The sequence below is a fragment of the Musca autumnalis genome, unplaced genomic scaffold, assembly GCF_047663935.1.
Source record: "Musca autumnalis isolate F117 unplaced genomic scaffold, ASM4766393v1 scaffold_4, whole genome shotgun sequence".
In the NCBI taxonomy this organism is placed as follows: domain Eukaryota; kingdom Metazoa; phylum Arthropoda; class Insecta; order Diptera; family Muscidae; genus Musca; species Musca autumnalis.
In genome coordinates this window covers 250,035,835-250,056,796 of record NW_027411977.1, presented here as the reverse complement: position 1 = coordinate 250,056,796, position 20,962 = coordinate 250,035,835, and the positions used below count along the sequence as shown (strand labels likewise).

At 35.1% G+C, this 20,962-nt stretch overlaps 1 long non-coding RNA gene across 1 annotated transcript in view; it reads left to right on the top strand.

Moving 5' to 3' along the window:
- The window catches only part of LOC141404330 (uncharacterized), a 61,151-nt gene extending 40,467 nt beyond the window's left edge, over positions 1–20,684 (top strand). Inside the window, exon 3 of the long non-coding RNA XR_012412992.1 lies at positions 20,262–20,684. This is a non-coding gene — a long non-coding RNA (uncharacterized lncRNA). The remainder of the gene's footprint in view (positions 1–20,261) is intronic.
- Positions 20,685–20,962: the final 278 nt, after the last annotated feature.

Here is a 20,962-nt window from a genome sequence, read left to right as displayed (position 1 = left end):
GTAATCTGTTCACGCAAATACAAATTGTATCGAATTTAGTACCATTTAGTACTGCTTCGTGCACATTAGTACGATTTTCTAAAGTTATCTCCATATCTCAATTCTAATTCTAACAGTAATCTTAATTCCAAGTTTCACTCACTACCATTTAGGACTTTTTGACCTTTGGTACACCTTTCTTACTCTTTATCAGTGACCCTTATTCCAAATTTCAGCACTATTCGTTAATTCAAATCCAAATTGTACTATATTTAGTACTTTTCGTACACTTTTAGTTCGAATTTCCAAAAACCTGTCTTTGTTACTCTCCATCAGTCACCCTTATTCAAAATTCCAAGATTACTGTCCTATCCGTTCACCCAAATCCAAATTGTACTAAATTTAGTACCATTTAGTACTTTTCGTATGCTTATAGTTCGAATTTCCAAAAACCTTTCTTTGTTACTCTCCATCAGTGACCCCTCATTCCAAATTTCAGGATTCCAGCTCTATCCGTTCACCCGAATCCAAATTGTACTAAATTTAGTACCATTTAGTACTTTTTGTTAATCTCCATCAGTGACCCCTCATTCCAAATTTCAGGATTCCAGCTCAATCCGTTCGCCCAAATCCAAATTGTACTAAATTTAGTACTTTTCGTGCACTTACAGTTCGAATTTCCAAAAACTTTTCTTTGTTGCTCTCCGCCAGTGACCCTCATTCAAAATTTCAGAATTCCAGCTCTATTCGTTCACCCGAATCCAAATTGTACTAAATTTAGTACCATTTAGCACTTTTGTTAATCTCCATCAGTGAACCCTCATTCCAAATTTCAGGAATCCAGCTCAATCCGTTCACATAAATCCAAAATGTACTAAATTTAGTACCATTTAGGTCGACTTTCCAAAAACCTTTCATTGTTACCTTTCATCAGTGACCTTCATTCCAAATTTCAGTATTCCAGCTCTATCCGTTCACCTAAATCCAAATTGTACTAAATTTAGTACTTTTCGTGCACTCACAGTTCGAATTTCCAAAAACTTTTCTTTGTTACTCTCCACCAGTGACCCTCATTCCAAATTTTATGATTCCAGCTCAATCCGTTCACTCAAAACCAATTGTACTAAATTTAGTACCATTTAGTACTTTTCGTACCCTAATAGGTAGACTTTACAAAAACCTTTGATTGTTACTTTTCATCAGTGACCTTCATTCCAAATTTCAGTATTCCAGCTCTATCCGTTCACCCAAATCCAAATTGTACTAAATTTAGTACCATTTAGTACTTTTCGTACCCTCATAGTTCGAATTTCCAAAAACCTTTCAACGTTATTCTTCATCATCGACTCTCATTTCAAATTTCAGGATTCCATCTCTATCCGTTTACCGAAATCCAAATTGTACTAAATTTAGTACTTTGCGTACCCTTATAGTTCGAATTTCCAAAAACCTTTCATCGTTATTCTTCATCAGCGACTCTCATTTCAAATTTCAAGATTCCACCTCTATCCATTCACCCAAATCCAAATTGTACTAAATTTAGTACTTTTCGTGCACATACAGTTCGAATTTCCAAAAACTTTTCTTTGTTGCTCTCCACCAGTGACCCCCATTCAAAATTTCAGGTTTCCAGCTCTATCCGTTCACCCGAATCCAAATTGTACTAAATTTAGTATCATTTAGTACTTTTGTTTATCTCCATCAGTGAACCCTCATTCCAAATTTCAGGATTCCAGCTCAATCCGTTCACTTAAATCCAAATTGTACTAAATTTAGTACCATTTAGTACTTTTGTTAATCTCCATCAGTGGGCCTCATTCAAAATTTCAGGGTTCCAGCTCAATCCGTTCACCGAAATCCAAATTGTACTAAATGTAGTAATTTTCGTACCATTTTAGTTCGAATTTCCAAAAACCTTTCATCGCTTCTCTCCATCAGTGACCCTCATTCCAAATTTCAAGATTCTAGCTCTATCCGTTCACCTAAATCCAAATAGTACTAAATTGAGTACCATTTAGTACTTTTCGTACACTAATAGGTAGAATTTCCAAAAACCTTTCTTTGTTACTCTCCATTAGTAACTCCATTTCAAATTTCAGGATTCCAGCTCTATCCGTTCACCCAAGTCCAAATTGTACTAAATTTAGTACCATTTAGTACTTTTCGTACCATTATAGTTCGAATTTCCAAAAACCTTTCACCGTTATTCTTCATCAGCGAATCTCATATCAAATTTCAGGATTCCATCTCTATCCGTTTACCGAAATCCAAATTGTACTAAATTTAGTACCATTTAGTACTTATAGTTCGAATTTCCAAAAACCTTTCATCATTACTCTTCATCAGTGACCTTCATTCCAAATTTCAGGATTCCTGCTCTATCTGTTCACCCAAGTCTCAATTGTACTAAATTTAGTACCCTTTTGTACTTTTCGTACACTTATAGTTCGAATTCCAAAAACCCTTTGGTACATCTTTCTAGCTCTCCATCAGTTACCCTCATTCCAAATTTCAGAATTCTAGCTCTTACCGTTTGCCTAATACAAAGGGTACCATATTTAGTACCTTTTAGTACTTTTCGTACATTTCTAGGTCGAATTTCCAAAAACCCAGCCTTATCTCGCCCCTACACCCCAACAGAAACCTACACCCAAAATTTCAACTTTCTAGCTTCAGCCGTTTCGTCTGGGCGCTGATGAATCAGTCAGTCAATCAGTCACTCACCTCACTACTCTTTTATATATATAGATAAATATAAGAAAGGATAATAAAAATAATTTAAAAAATGCAAAAAATATAAATTCAGCAACTAAAAAGGGAGTTAAACTTTTGGTCATAACTGCCAAAACCGCAAATTTCCGTAAAAAGTCTATACAGTTTTGAAATCTATAGGCGCTAGGCTACAATTTGGTACTAGTGGTCATTTGTGCGAATTTTTGGAAAGTAACTAAAACTTTAAGGAAATCAATACATTTACATTAAATATTTTAATTTTGACCCATATTATAACCAAAATATTTGGCAACCCTAGCAATTTAGAGGAATTTTCGTAACTAGAAAAATGAAGCTTAGACAATTTACTAAATGCTTCAACTTATAATAAGGCGTTAATAATAGTCCTTTGTTTCATAAATTCGCTTGGAATATAAATATTTTTTCTCACTTTTATACCCTCCACCATATGGAGGGTATAATTAAATTTGACGTTCCGTTTGTAACACATCGAAATATTCGTCGGAGACCCTATAAAGTATATATATTATTGATCAGCATAAAATTCTATGTCGATTTGACCATGTCCGTCAGTCCGTCCGTCCGTCTGTCTGTTGAAATCAAGATGCAGCTCGCAATTTTAAAGATAGAGAGCCACAATTTGGTACAGAAGTTTTTATTACTTGCAGGATGGTTAGTATTGAAATGGGATATTTCGGTCCACGTTTTGATATAGCCCCCATAGAACGGTACCTCCCGATTTTCGGTATTTTTAAGGTTTTAGTTTCATTATCCTACCAAATGGCTGAAATTTGGTACGTAGTCTTCTTCAGGGGTACAAATCTTTCCCCCAGAATTTTGTCGGTATCGGTCCACTCCTTCATATAGCCCCCATAGAACGTTACCTCCCGATTTTCGGTATTTTGAAGGTTTTAGCTTCATTATCACACCGAAATGGCGGAAATTTGGTACTTAGTCTACGTTGGTGGTATAAAACTTTCTCCCAGAACTTTGTCGGTATCGGTCCATGCCTTCATATAGCACCCATAGAACGGTACCTTCCGATTTTTGGTATTTTGAACCTTGTATCCTCAATATTCCACCGAAATGGCTGAAATTTGGTATTTAGACTTCGTTGGGGGTACTCAAACTTCCCTTTAAATTTGTCGGTATAGGTCTACGCCTTCGTATAGCCCCCATGGAAAGGTACCTCCCGATTTTTCGTATTTTGAAGGTTGTGTCTTCAATATTCCACCAAATGGCTGAAATTTGGTATTTAGTCTCAATGTGATGTAAAACTGTTCGCCAGAAATATGTCTGTACAGGTCCACGCTTTCATATTGCCCCATTTCTGACTAAAATTCGTCGGTATAGGTCCACGTTTCGATATAGCCCCCATAAAACGGTACCTCCCGATTTTCGTAATACTGAAGATTGTGACGTCAATATCCAACCGAAATGGCTGAAATTCGTTATTTCGTCTTCCAAGAGTTATAAAATATTCCAGAAGAGTATTATCAGTATAGGTCCATGTCTTCCTATATCCCCATAGAAGCGTACTTCTTGATTTTCGGTATTTTTTAAGTTTTAACCACATTCTCTTACCGAAATATAGGAAATTTGGTATGTAGTCTTCTTTGAGCCTAAAAACTTTCCGTCGGAAATTTGTCGGTATAGATCGACGTTTTGAAATAGCCCCCATGGAATGGTGCCTCACACTGTTTTACCGAAATTGCTGAAATTTAGTATTAAGTCTTCTTCATACACGAAAGGAAACTAATTATTCCAGTTTACTTCAATACAACTTGTGGTGGAGGGTATAACAAGTTCGGCCCGGCCGAACTTAACGCCGTTCTTACTTGTTCAATCCATTTTTTCTTCAAAATTAGTCATGTTTGTGAAGCTTTTTCTCTTTAAGAACCGCGAAAAATGGAAAAAGTGAGTTTAGTTTCGAAAAAATTGGAATGTTTTGAAACGTTTAACATCTTTAAATTTTTAAAACGATGACATGTACTTTTTGATTTTTGTCGTTGGGCGCATCCACTGTGCAGCGTGATCGAAGGCCAAAAATAAGAAGACAAGAGTCCCGGCGTTTTTCCCCATCACTTCAACTTTCGCGGTTATGGACCCACAGAGACCTGAGGCTTTGATGTATAATAATAATTTTTGGATAATTTTGTCAGGCACATATCTTTAAATCGCTTGGAATTTTGGATTACTCGTAGAAGCAAAGTTGTAGCTCTCGTCCTACACGCAGAGAAAAAATATTTTTCGCTTTTGTTGGAACAAAAATATATGTTTTGGTTCCAAAAATGTATTTGTTTTGTTCAAACATTGTAATCCAAATCCAAAAATACCATCTTTTGTTACAAACATAGAAAACAAAAACAACTTTCGAATTTCCGCAATATTGTTAAAATCGTTAACCATACCGATTGTAGGAACTATCATAATCTAATTTTGTTTACAAAAAGTATTGTCAATACAGAAAACCAGCCCAGAAATTTTTGATTTGAGTGCATATACTTCTCATATACACTTTTCGCATAACTTGGATATAAATGTCGCGTATAATATTGCAATCATTGATGAACACAATACATGGTTTGCTGCATTGGCTGACAACAAAGACAAACAAAAAGCCACAAGAACCCACCACAAAATAAGGAATAATTAAACACCATAACAAACATGGAAAGGAAAGAAGAATGAAACAAAACAGAAACAAATAAAAACAACCCAGTTGTTCAATAAATAGCAATTGTCTACTTTGACATAGGCATGTAACTATTTACTCATTGATCCTAGTTACTTTACACCCAAAAATGGCACACAAAATAGCCTATAGCCCGCTTTTGCCACTGGAAATGGGCTTCCCTGCCTATCATGTCAATTCACTAGTTACAGGTAATGCGGTGTGTAATATATTGACTATTTTATAGACTACCGATGGATAGTGTAATCGACAATATTTCTCTCCTGCCAACATTATTTATTTTTTTTAACAAAACAGAAAAAAATATTCTGTTATTTTGTTTAGACATAATTAAAAAAATTATTGATGCGTTTGTTGTGAAAAATTTATGATGAACGTGAACGTGTTACGAGCAACATCATAGAAAGGATGATATATTTAAGAAGAATATTTATAATATATATGTGGTAAGTTTTGATACATATCTTGACACAATTCATTATCGCTCCATTTCATTAAAATTCTATACATTATATTCTAGGAAGGACCCACGAGAAAAACATTCCGAGGACCAAATAAACATAAGTCGATGTATCAAGTAGTCATACACTAGTTCCAGTATCAAGGATCAAGATCTTTATGTATACAAGATTATATTATCCTTTGTAAGATATTTGCACTCCATGTAATAAAATAAATGACTTCAAATTACTAGTATTTTTGGCTATCATTTCTGAGTACCGAATTGACTGGTTACTGGTAATGCAGTGAAGGGACAATTGGGTTTCCCAAGACTATCGATTTGACTGGTTACTGGTAATGCAATGAAGAGACAATTGCCTTCACACGACTATCGAATTGGGTGGTTACTGGTAATGCAGTGAGGAGACAATAGACCCCTTCCTATGACATCCCCATGTTAAATTCACCAGTCTATAACATTGCGAGTAGATTGGATGGTAACTAGGGGTGTTTACCAGTAGCCAGCAAAATTGCTAGTTATTCTCTAGTTACCCGAACAACTGGGAAGAGTCTCACAAGTACATACACACAAAAACAAAGGTAAAGGCAGCATGTCATACAAACACACCACAACTCACCAAAATTGTTTTTTCAACACGGCATCGAATAGCGAGAGAAGAGAAACAAATTTTCGAAGAAAAGAGAGAAATATTGTTCAGTTGACACAAACTATTTTTGGATTTACAATACTACATGAGGAATCCAACAATATGTTAACAATACATATTTTGCTCTTGGAATATTGTTGAATCAAACATATTTTTTCTATGCGTGTAAAGAATAATAATGTGAACACATAAAATCCATTCGACCTCGGCTTCAAGGTCAAAATCGTCAAGGTCCAATTTCCATTATGGGTTTTTCCCGGATTTTAATCTGTAGAACTAAACCGATCAAAACTGAAGCAAACAACCAACTAGAAAAATGTTCGCTTTTTAGAACATACGAAAGTTTTTGGCTATTTTCGCATTTAAGAAGCGTTCATAGATATTTCGTATGTTCCAGAAAGTTGTTTACTGATATCTTTAATAAATTATTGTGGTTGATTGCTTTCTTGAATTTTTAACTATTTAGTATATATGGAGCGGAAACCAAGAAAAGAATATAAAATTCGCATTTGTTAAGCTATTTTGGTCATTAAGGACCGTTTCTACAGAGTTCGTATATTCCAGAAAGTTGTTTATTGAGATCTAGCGAAAATTTTTCTAGTTGGTTGTTTGCTTCAGTTTTGATCGGTTTGATATCTACAGACTAAAACCCGAGGAAAAAACCCATAATGGAAATTGGACCTTGACGATTTTGATCTTGAAGACGAGGATTTTATGTGTTCACAACTATAATTCTTTAGGACGAGAGCTACAATTATGCCTCCACGAGTAATCCAAAATTCCAAGCGATTTAGAAGATATGTTCCTGAGAAAATTATCCCTTTTGACATCAAAGCCTCAGGTCTCTGTGGGCCCATAACCTCGAAAGTTGGAGTGAGAGGGAAAAATGCCGGGACACGTGTCTTCTTATTTTTGGTCTTCTATTACGCTGTGGTTTCAGAATATGGTAATAAACCATGACTCAAAAAATGACACACAGTGTAAGTTTTATCACTGACATCGGTTCGACTGAACGGATCACAAACAAACCCCACAATAACGATTGAGTAAAAACGCTAATTTAATACTAACATCATCTAACGGATTTAAAATTTCCACCAGATTTCAGAGGATTTTATATTCATTTTTAGCCCGAATTGACGGTAACTTGGCATATAGAGTTCCCAATGGTACAGAAACTTCCCCACCAAAAATTGTGGACATATGAAAGTCCAGGTTTAGGTATAGCCCCCATATAGCGGTACCACCTGATTTCAGGTATTGTATGGATTTTATCTTCATTTTTAGACCGAATTGACGATAACTTGGTATATAGAGTTCCCAATGGTACAGAAACTTCCCCACCAAAAACTGTGGACATAGGTCATGGTTTTGCTATAGTCCCCATATAACGGAACAAACCGAATTCAGGCATTTTATAGTTTTTATCTACATTTTCGGCCTAAATTGGCTGTAATTTGGTTATTGGATTCTCAGTGGTCAAAAAATGTAGTTACTGAAAAGTTAAAAATAAAGAAAAAATAATAATAAAAAATAATTTACAGTTTTTTATTTATAAATGCACTAAAAGCTAGAAAATAATTTTTCGCTTAGCCTTTAACATTTTTAGATATATGTTAGCTTTATGCAGAAGTTAATAAATATTATAGCATGAACTATATCAACATAAACCCAATCAATGACTCAATAAAATTCAATTATGATGTCACACTAAGTTACAGTAGCATCTATCTATGGTTTTATTGAAAAACCCCGACTTTACTCTTTGTCTATAATTCTGTATCGGAAATGTTGAACAAAGTGTTGTCATTATTGGTCGTTAAAATCCAAGTCGATTGTAAAGCCATTTAAATGCCAATAAACCATAATATTCCAAGTACTTACTCAGCATCTTTTACTGTTACACATCCACGGTTGGCAGCTGGCGCAATAATATTGGCATTGCTGTTATTACTGCTGCTGTTTGGCAATTTACGAATGGATTTTTATTACTTGACTTGAAATGAAGCACAAGTCGCTTATCAGTTCGACCGACAACTGTTTGTTTGGATAGATGTTGAGCGGAGTAGTCTATAACTGTAAGTTATGACGATTGAACTTCATAAAAAAATTACTTAATTTGTTAAGTTAATAATTGAATTTAATGGTGAGGAGGCACAGACGAACCATGGACCGTAAGTTGTAGCCAAATTTTTAATAATTTCGTGGTAGGCAGAAAGCACATAATGTGTTTTCGTAACGGTTACTTTCGTTATTATGGCCACCACGAAATAAAGGAAATGTGGCCACTTCCGACATTAACAGCATCCATTCTTTTGGAACGCACGCCATAAAATGCCAACGTCATGTTTGTAAATGAGTTCACAAATGGATGCTCTGCTACGAAATCAATTTTAAAGTTGTTTTCGTAAAATCTTACCAAATTTCATTGGGGAAAACTTTAAAAGTTCTGCAATTATGGTTGAATTTTTGTTTTAAACAAATTCAAATACTTCCCGTCCGGTGTTTTGCTGCTACTGACTAAAAGACATTTCTATAATTTCATAGCAAAATGAGGAAGTGCTGGTCCACAAGAACAGTTTTTAAGATTTTACATTTAATTTTAATGGACATCTGTTGTTAATAATGTTGATAATTGTTGATAGCAAAAGAAGACAAAACTCCTAACAAATTAACAGTTGAATAGATTTGGTGCTCTAGACGTGACCACATGGTTAACATGAATTCTCTCGCCCCATCTGAAAATGTCTACAGCATTAGTTGGTGCAGCATGCTTCGTCTAGAAGACGCCATTCTTATAATTGATTAATTACTACTGCCGCCTGCCTGCTTAGTAATGCCAACCTCTTCCATGCAGACTACCATCAACACAGCAACTCGGCATACAATAAACTTTGTGTACGGAGGGCCACCTTGTTGGCTTTCTACACTTTCTTTTGGGCCGCCCAAACAATTGCCCCAGCAGTTTTGAGTTCATAAAAAACTCAATTCAATATGTGGAACAATGAAAATCACTTTATATGGAAGAGGCATTAAAACAGAAAAATGTTGCGTGTCGAAAATGTCGCGAATTCATACCGTATGTTACATATCATTTTATATTGTTGTCGATCCATTTTTCCTTATTTAGTTCTCGTTGTTGTTCTGTCGACCGGCCAAGCCAAAAGGTTGTACCCATTGATTTTGTTTGGCCCTGTTAGTATTGCTTTTGTTTGGAATTTCAATACATTGAAACGTTTTTTAGTCTTTCGTTGCAAAGACTTTAAATTTTGTACTGTTTTTTTTTTTTTTTGGATTTAGGATTATGGGTAAAACAAAAACAGTTATTGGAAATAAGAAAAGGCATTCGCGTATGCAATACATTCATTTGTTATGGGACAAACTGCAAAACTGGTGAAATCTCGTCTGCAGTCTTCACATTTGTCAAAATCACCAATTTTTTTTCTTAATCCTTTTTAGGGTTAACATGAAGTGACACTAACATGCAATAATTCTTTTCTCTTCAAGAACAAACAGGCAAACAATATATGAACTGATGATATGTTGAATCACTACTCATCAGGCAAAGCGGCGACTAACTACAGAAATTCAGTTTTCAGAGGATGCACCGACATGTATAATACAATCAAACAGGAAACCTCCTTTTCTGTAGTGGATATTTTCAGGAAACGTGTATTACTTACGGATTATGCAGTATACTTGGTATGAAGGATATGCAAAATGGATAGCCTGCGGTACACCTTCCTAGGAAAGGTCACATTTTTCAGCGATGGATAAATGCCTAATCGTAATGATTTCTACCCGCATATTTATATTCAGCCATCTAAAATTAATCTACAAGTAGTGGCCCCAATACTTGGGCTTAAAATAAAATAGGGCTTCATTGATTGATAAGAGAGAATTCACATTATGTTCTGAGATGGGACGGTACTCCTCTGTGGGGCCTATACGAAAATGTCCATAATTTTTGGTGGAGAAGTTTTTTGAAACCAGGACTATTCAAAAACGTAGGGTTATATGGCCTATTTTCCAATTTGACTTGCCTGCAAAAAATAGACTCACTGTGTGTGCAAATCGGTTGTGGAAAAAAGAAGTAATGTTTGTTTAAATTCGAAAATCCAAGAAAGCCCATTTTTCACTACATTTACCGTTATAAAATGAAAAACCGAAGTGACCCAAAGAAACCAAAGGTATTTTCGTCTTCTGTGGACTCCCACAAAACCGAATTTGTGCATCAGAAATCCTGCAAAAAAATTTTGTACACTTTTGTATCACAGTGTAATTGATGTCCGTACTTGTTAATTTTTTTCAAGATCAATTTTCACAATAAATTATGAAAATAGTTGTGAGTAAGATCGAGTTGGGCCGTGTAATTTATAATTTCATAAAAAAGGAAACATCCTGCACATATTTGCACTTTTTGTTTTTATGTGATATTTTGTCTTGCAGGTATGTACAGATTTTCTTTCATTCAGAATGTCATAATACAGGATAGGGTCACTTTTTGGCGTTTGACTATAACTTAGAGTTTTGATGTATTCTAAGACATATAGTAAAATTTTATGGCGAACAAATTTCTAGAATATTTTGATCTGATTCCATCACATTTTAAAGGCGATTTTAAAGATTTTCAGAAAAAGGGACCAAAAAGACCGCTTTTATGACTCGCACGAGGGTTAATTTTTTTAAGAAAAATATTCCTCGCATTCTTGTCAGTAAAGTTGCCAAAGACATTATACACCTAAAGTGCAAGGATTCCAAGTGATCTTAACTCAAACATTTGCAAAACTGTAGAAATGATAGAAGCTTGCAACCCTATTTTAGTTTCTTGGTATTTTGGCAAAATTGATAACTATATTTGCTTTGTATGTAATGCAAATAAAGATTTCATTTCTTTAACGACTTATAGTGAAATTTAGCGGAGAACATTTTTGTCTTTAATGCCATTCTTCTAAAAGGATGCTTTGTATGAATATTTTGCCAAAATCCATATAAATTACGTCATTAACCCTAAAATGTGTTTATAATTTTGCATATTTCTGGTGTTTAGGTAAGATATAGTTTTGGTGTATTCTAGGGCCTATAGTAGAAATTGATGGCGAACAAAACATAAAACCAAATAAAAAAAAAGGAAAACCAAAGGTTAGGTCAAAATCCATTCATTTTTAGAGTTTTGGTCAGGTTTTTCGGAAAATCGGACACTGTGCAATGTGAAACATTTGTTATTTTTCTAAAAAATTAAAAAAAAAAAAAACAAGTAAAAAAGTATCAGTCGGCTTTGCCGACAGAGATATACCCTCAGCCCGTGTATATTGAAATAATTTTTTCCCAAAATACGTATGTATTTGGGGGGTTTTAAACATTTTGGGCGATTGAACCGACAAAAATGTTGATTAGGATAAAAGATCAAAAGTTTCGCGGAGGAGATACTAAAAGGAATAGATCGACATTGACCGTTATGGAAGTGGATCTCCAGCCACAACATATGGTGCCAAAGGGGGTTTTTACACTCGTCGGGCTGTTTTCTCAAGAAGTATGGACTTGCCCCTAAAAACACTTTTACCATCGTAATTGAGGCAGCGAATGTAAGTTGCTTCAACAAAAATCAAAGTGATTCGGTATCAGGTCTTAAAGTGAACTTATCCGAAATTTTGTGAGGGAGGTACCAGATGAAGTTGACAAATATAGTCCATATTGAAACCTGCTCTATATCTGGCAGATATATTAAAATGTGTAAAGTATGGACCAATACGGCCACTCCCTTCAAGAGTTACCGTACGAACAATTTTTTCCGAACATTGTTGAACTTTTGTGGGGGAGGTACCTGAAGGAGTGGACCGATATGGCTTATCTTCACACTTAAACCATGTTTGGACAAAATATTACCAAGGCCAAATTTTGGACCGAATCGGCAGATCCTTTTGAGAGTTATCTTGCGCTCCAACCATCTCACACGGTGTCACTTTCAGGCTATTTTCTGAGGAAGTGTGGAGTTGCCCCTGATAAAATTTGTACCGTCGTATGGAGTTCAGTGAATACAAGTTGCTAAAACAAAAATCAAAGCGATTCGGGAGATGGCCCTAATCTGAACTTTTTCGTAATTTTGCGTGAGAGGTACTCGAAGGAGTGGACGGATTGAGTCCATATTGAAACCTAATCTACGTCTGGTACACATTTCACGATGGGCAAAGTATGGACCAAATCGGTTACTCCCTTCAAGAGTTATCGTGCGCACAAATTTTCCGAACATTTTCGAACTTTTGTGGGGGAGGTACCGGAAGGGGTGGACCGATATAGCCCATCTTCGAACTTAAACTAAGTTTGGGTAAAATATTACGAAAACCAAAATTTGAACCGAATCTGTTTATCCGTTCGAGAGTTATCGTGCGCTCCAGCCAGCCAGACAGACGGACGGACATTGCTCAATCGACTCCAAATTGTCTGAAACACAATTCGTCCAAACATACTTGGGGTCTAAAACCATTATTTCGATGAGGCACATTTTGCCCGTATGAAAGTGTATACGAGTATACCCTCGTTAGCATAAATGCTGATTGTATAAAAATGTTTAACATTTGTTTTGTTATTTTAATCACCGTAAAACGATGTACCAGCCGGACAATAAACTAACAAAACTGATGATCAAATAACTACAGCTCGGAAATTATATGATTGGGCATCCGAGCCGAATATTAAACTGATATTAAGAAGATGATTATTTAAATACGAATTAGGATTTGAATTCGAAATATGCAATAGTTAAACCTATCGCGGCCACAAAAAAAAACTTCATTCGATAATAACCAATAATGCTAAAATCTAGTTGCTAAAATCGCAAAATGAAGAAGTCTTTAAGATGTTTAAAATAAATTCCTAAATAAAACAAGAAAACTAATGTTAATAAATGTAACGTGTTTTTTTTTTTTGGAAATAAAATATTTTGCACAATTTTATAAACAAATTTTTAAAAAATTAGAAAAAATAGTAATTATTCGAATTCCACTACCACAAAGGACAAAATTTTTGTAATAATCGTAGTTTAATACAAAAAAAAATTCAAGAAAATCGAAGAGTGCAATCATTGATAAAAATTGATTTTAAATATTAAATGGCGAAAATTACATCTAATTACATTACATCAATTTTTTTCTATTTTTTATTAGTAGACGGCGGAATCCTATGCAAATGCATATATGTATGGTTAGGATGGTCTTAGAGAATATCTAATTAGACAGAAACTTGTTTTATCACAAAATAAAACGAATTAGGCCCAAAAATTTTTGCATATTTTGCATATCGTGCATATTTTGACATATTTTTACATATTTGCATAAAATGAGCATATGCAAAAATATATACAAGGATTTTTGGTCTAAAAATCCCACCGAAATGGCTGAAATGTGATATTAAGTCTTCGTTAGGGGTATATAACTTTACACCTGAAATTTGTCCGCATGGGTCCACGTCTTTATATAGCCCCCATAGAACGGTACCTCCCGATTTCCGAGATTTTGAAGGTTGTGGCCTCAACATCACACTTAAATGGCTGACATTTTGTATAAAGTCTTCGTTGGGAGTAAAACACTTTCCACCTGAAATTTGTCGGTATAGGTCCACGTCTTCATATAGCCCCCATAGAACGGTACCTCCGAATTTCTGGTATTTTGCAGGTTGTGGCCTCAATATCCCTCCGAAATGGCTGAAATTTGGTATTAAATCTTCCATGGAGGTATAAAACATTCCACCTGAAATTTCTCGGTATAGGTCCACGTCTTTATATAGCCCACATAGAACGGTACCTCATTTCTGGTATTTAGAAGATTGTGGCCTCAATATCCCTCTAAAATGGCTGAAATATGGTATTAAGTCTTCCTTGGGGGTATAAAGCTTTCCACCTGAAATTTGTCGGTATAGGTCCACGTCTTCATGTAGCACCCATAGTACGGTAACTCCCGATTTCCGGTATTTTGAAGGTTGTGGCCTCAATATCCCGCCAAAATGGCTGAAATTTGGTGTTAATTCTTCCTTGGGGGTAAACAGCTTTCCACCTAAAAATTGTCGGTTTAGGTCCACGTCTTCATATAGCCCCCATAGAACGATAACTCCCAATTTTCGGTATTTTGAAGTTTGAGGCTGTGGTTATACATTTCTCTATTTTATTGACCTATTATTGAAATATTTGTTGCATAAGAAAATATCTAAAATTCATAATTTTGCATATGTCGAATGTTTCGATTGCAATTTAATCAGTAGCCAAAAATATGCCCAGTCCCAAAATTTGACATGAATCGGACCAAAAATAGGGGTTGCATAAAATTTCGCTGTCTATTTATTAGATAGCTGATAAACATACAAAAAGAGTTGAGCTTAATGACCAAACTCATTACTTTCGAAGGCTACGCTAAAAAGCGTTTGTCATTGAAGCCATACAGGGTGAACGAACAAATATTCGTCACTGTAAAAACACGTTGCATTTGACAGAAGAAAGTTCGATGGCAGAGAAGCCACTCCCACAGCCGATATATCTGATGAGCTGCAAAAATAATAGCGAAAATATAGTCACATAAATTGGTGGTTGTGTGGGTTCGAATCGACGGCTTCCCTTTTTCCCTTGCAAAAATCATCGGTCGTTAAGCTCAACTCTAAACAAGAAAATTAATAAAAATGTTTGTGGTATTGTTTGGCTATAGGCTTTTCATAAATAAAAATCGTTTTTGTGATTTTTAGTATTTTATTTTTCCAATATTTCGATTGGAATCTCCAATCATCATCAGGGAATTAAAGAAAGTTGTCGTTGTCTAATAGTCAGCGAGCTTACTTCAATTAATAAAAATTAAAATAATCTTCGCCCTGACGCACAAAATTTTTTTCTAACCAATTTTAAAGAAGTTATAAGTATTCCTTTGCACTTAGTTTTTACAGAATACCACTTTTTTATGGCGCGATATCTCTGGAACCGTTAGTCAAAAAAATCTGAAAATATACTGAAATGTTTTGCTGATGCAGCATCATAACAGCAAAAAAAATAAAGGAAATCGATCATCTCATTTTAAAAAGTGTCTGATTTCACTCAGAAATCCTCACATATACTTTATAGGGCCGCATATGATTATACTAACGTGTCACAAATGGAAAAACAAACTTAATATTCCCTTTATACTATGGCGCAGAGTATAAAAACCGGACTTCTATGATTTCTTTCCAAAACTAACAAGAATTTGAACTTTTAATTTCATTGCAAACAATCCGATTCATTGAAATTGATATGTTCAATTCAGGGAAACTATTGGCATTTACATGAAATGACTTGTCTCAGATTTGTCTATTTATAACAGCTATACTCTGTTGTTCTTATTTTTCTATTATGTATATCGATTTGTAAGTCGATGGGGATGTTGTTGTCGTTGCTGTTCTGAGCCTCATCATTTGTATTTCAGCATAATCACTTTAGAATTTTCGACAAGTGTAATGACACCATACATATCATTTTTCATTCGGACATGTTAAGCCATTGTTTGCATACCAATTAGTCAGCTTGCAGAATGTAATGCTACCGATTTTATTATTGGCAGTGGTATCTATCTGCAGCTATCCATCCATCCAACCATCCATCTATCCGTCTACTACTCGTTCGTCCGTTTGTCCGTTCATCCTGCCATTTACTTTTGGCCAAAATACGTGGGCCAAAGTGAGTTAAAGTCGACATCATCGTTTATAAGCTTGTGAAATACTCGTAGCAATTTTTTACAATTCATCAATTAAATGCTAACTTTTGCTATTGAAAATGTGGAACCATAAAAACCATTACAAGTCATGTTAAGCTAGCCACTGGTCGTTTGTTGTCTCTCCCTGCTGAATGGAGGAGAATTTTGTGCAATGTTGTTTATTTCTTTTCTCTCTTTGCTTGTTTTGCTTTCGGATTCATTTCTATTTCGGTTTTCGAGCTGCAACATAACATATACCCTGCCTGACACATACAACCACAATAGACATATAGGGAGGGTATTTTCTATTTATTAAATTGTATACTTTTGTGTGTTACGGATGCACCTCACGTATCTGTGGAACTCGGTTTCAATTGCCATTTATTTTTGCGGATTCCTCTGGCCACAGTTCTCGTCCTCATACTTGCCTGGGTTAGGCTAGGCAAGAACTACTGAATCATAGTGCCACCTCATGTGGCACCACTACTACTGGGTATTGCTACTGCCACTATACATTCATACACACACACATGGCTGATGGCACTACAAGTACTTAGCCGTTTCATAGCTTATTGGTTTCTTGAATGGCCATAGATTTACTCAGGGATCCTGGGATCAGACAACAGAGGCATGAGGAGATACACAAGGAAACCCAAGTTTATTTTGCCATTTGTTTTGAGCATTTTCAAAGATTTTTGTACAATATAAAGCGTGTTTCTGCTACATGAACTTTTATAATATTTCACCTTTGAGAACGCGGTTAAAAGATTTGAAAAAGTAACAGACGTTTTGGCTCTTTTGGACGTGTTGCAAGTGCGAACATTTTCTAGCATCACATATTTTTGTTTTTATTTTTTTCTGTGATTCTTTTGGTAGTCGTCTTAGGGCATGCTGCCTAGCACTTTGACTACTTTTTGGTGGAAACCATAAAGTAAGATTTTGGTAGGAGATTCCAAAGAAATATGGTTGAGAGACTTTTATATGAAAGTCATGTATGGTGGTATATGGCAGGCTATGTATGTGTGTGTGACAGTGTGTGCATGTGTTAGTTGGGTTAAGTTCGTAGTTGGTAAATTGATTATGTTGGCTTTCTTTTTATGACTAAAAAAAGGTTGCCTTTTCGGCCAGAGCTAATAAATTTTCAATTCATGAAGATTACGGTGGGGCGTTCGTTGTAGGTTGGCCCTTTGCGAAATTTAAGAAATTCATTATAAAATTTATTTGAACAATTAAGCGATGAATTGCATTGCTAAATATCCGTGCAAATGAAACACATTTCAATTGTTTCGTTTCGTTTCAGTGGCAAATGAAATGCCAGTGAAATTTCACTTTGATTGCAAAACTTTGTGTTGTTGAGGTTCATCATAATATGGTTTTTGCACAGAGAACAGGCTGATACTGTCGGTGTGAATGGTATAAGTGCTGTCAATATTTTTTTTTTTCACGATTTTAACGTTTTATTTTAAGTGAGAAAACTTAAAATCAAAGACACTGAGAATGAGCATGACTACGAATATTTTTATAGCTAACACAAACACGGTGCGCCTTAACTAACTTTAAATGAAAGGTGCTTACACCTGGGCAGTTTTTGCGGATTCTAAAGCTACAATTTTCATAGATTAGAGAAATCGAGGAACAAAAAAAAAACGCCGGAGGGATGTTCAAATAATTCGCGGTCAAAGTTCACATTTTTAGGGCTTTTTAGGTTTTCACGATTTTGCTTGGAAACCGCAAGCCCTATCGAAATGGGATTAGAGAAAATGTTGTAGCAGTAAAAATTCTCTATAAGATGGACCTTAATGGTATTTTCGAAGGTCATGCATGGTGCTCCTTAACTAAGTTTAAGTGAAAACCGCTTACGGTGAAAATCCTCTACAATATTTTCTTAAGTCCCATTTCGATAGGACTTGCCGTTTCCAAGCAAAATCCTGAAAACATAAAATAAACCTAAAAATGTGACCTTCGACCGCGATTTATTTAAAAATCCTCCAGCGATTTTTTCTTGTTTTTGGACATTTCTCATCTATGAACATTGCTGTTTCAGAATCCGCAAAAAGTTTCCACGTGTAAGCGGTTTTCACTTAAAGTTAGTTAAGCAGCCCCCAGCTTGACATTGTTTTATCAGGAGGCGATACAGTCAGTACATTGGCCAAATTTGAACTTCTATATCTCAAAAATGTTAAAACCTTCGAAAATACCATTTAAGTCAATCTTGTAGAGATTTTTTAGTGCTACAACATTTTCTGTCTTTCGATAGGGCTTGCAGTTTCCAAGCAAAATCGTAAAAACCAAAAAGGCCTAAAAATGTGAACTTTGACCGCAATTTATTTTGTTTTTCGATTTTACACATCTATGAACATTGTAGTTTCAGAATCCGCAAAAACGTCTCAAGTCTAAGCACCTTTCATTTAAAATTCGTTAAGGAACACCGTGCAAATAGGAAATTGTGCTTCTTTCTCAGTATTTATGTGGTCAGATTCGGGTTTCTGGGATATTTTCCCATTGTATTAGGCGACTTACATAAAGCAGCAATGTCGTTTGTTGACATAAAAAATGTGAATGATATGCAATATTAAGTTGACTATTTTATAACCTTAACCATAGCAGGGAACCTCCCTGCTTTTAATATTAACTTTGATTTTCTGGGTGAATTCTGAACCGATCTAGCATCATTATAGCGTACTAGAACGAATTATTTTTGCACACGAGTGTGCGATGGACTAAAACCGTACCGCCCGACTTCACGCAATTTGAAGTTCTTATCTACATTTTCAACCCAAATTGGGTGTAATTTGAGGTTCGCAGCGGTAAAAAATCTTGTCCACCAAAATTGTTGACATAGGTCCGTTACCTCTCGATTTCAGATTCTTTGAAGTTTTTAATTCCTTTTCAGCAGAAACTGGCTTTTATTTTGCAATTGGGGTTTCCAGAGGTCAAAAAACTTTTTCACCTAAGACTGTGGACAAGAAGGGAAACTAATTATTCAATTTGAATTTAGAATATTTCTTAGTGGAGGGTATAAGATATTAGGCGCTGCCACTCTTGACGTTTTTTACTTGTTAGTTATTTTAATAGTCCGTAAAGCGTTATTTTCTCAGAGTTGTAATGAGAACATCATAAAGATCCTCTACTGAGGTTGTTTAAACACAACTTATAAAAAAGTTAATCAATGAATGTTGTTTGCAATGGATGTATTAATTTACTGTCTTTTAGTTGATGTGTTTGGTTTTCGGTTTTTACGCCTTGCTATTCCGAAAAATACATGACAGCACTCTTTTTGCGGCCATAAAATGTAACAGCCCTCAATGAAAGTGGCTGGTCGATGTTTCCTTTTTAGTGTGATGCAATCAAAAATGGTGGCAACACGTCCCTGGTCTAGGGTATTCTGTTGCCATTTAAACGTAGGATTTTGAATTTTATTAGCTTGTAATAAAGTGAGCAAAATAAAGAGTGCCAATAAAAATATACAACACTTTACCCAAAATGTACTGAAAGATACACAGCCCTCAGCTGCCAGGAAACCCGGAAAGTTTTTGATCTGTGAATCATGGCAAGGGGAGACCACAATAAAATTATCAAACCTCAAATGTGTCTCTAGTATGAGTACATGTGAAAACCGTTATGGCAGTGCCAAACCAATTTCACTAAGTAAACAGGATCAATCACAATATCCATTCCATACCAAAAAAACCTCACAAACAACAAAAAGTGAAACAAACCACTTCATACTGCAGTTATGGGAATTGACTTTGACTTCTCTCAATTGAAATTGGTAGCAGTTTCAGTACAATTTAGTAAATAGCCATTTATTAGGGCCATTAACTTTTGCCATAAAATAACGTTTTATTTGTGAAACTACCAACACTACTTAAAGATTCTATTGCTTCTTAGAAATCGTTACTTTTCTTCTTCGACTTGGTCATCGGAAAATAGTTAAGGCCCGACCGCTTAGCCGTTCTCATAATTTCCAAATGCAAACATTCACACACCCCAAACAAAGTCATTTGATTAAATACAGTTTTTCTTTCGTTTTTTTTTCAGTTTTCTTCTTTCAGCTACGCACACAAGGAGTGGATGGTGCAAATGAAGAGGCTCATAAAACGAGCGTAAATACCTTTAAATTCTGGTTAATAGATTCTTCACTTGTTGATTTTCTTGGCCCACAACTTAACGACAATAAACATTCAACTAGCCCATATTAAGTAAGGCTAAGGCAAATTGTTCCATCAACCATGATGTGATGATGGACGCCGTTGGACAGACAAATAATGGTCGCTCTGGTTGTAGCTGCTGTCAGTGGCATATTTAAATATTCATAGGTAAGTCTTGATAATCATGTTCTTGGAATACTAATTAATTTGAATGGTATTGCTGCTTAGAATCAAAACTCTTCTTGAGTGAAAAAGAAAACTTAGATACATATTTACAATGTTTACTTCGTGAATGGATTGTAAGTTGTTTATAGTGGGAATACGAGTTACTTCAATCTAAAATTGTTATGACCTTTCAAACATTATTTTCCACATTCTTTATGTTTCGATAACAATGTTGAGAATTGTATTTTTCTCTAAATTTATTTGTTAACAATTTTGTTTTGGACAATATAATTTTATTACCTAAAAATTCATTTGAATTTATATAAATTGAAACTAAAACGTCACTTAGGGTCGACTGTAATGTTCCCTACGTATCAATCGACTTAAATAATGTAATATTGAAAATTTTCAAAGAAAGTTATGGTT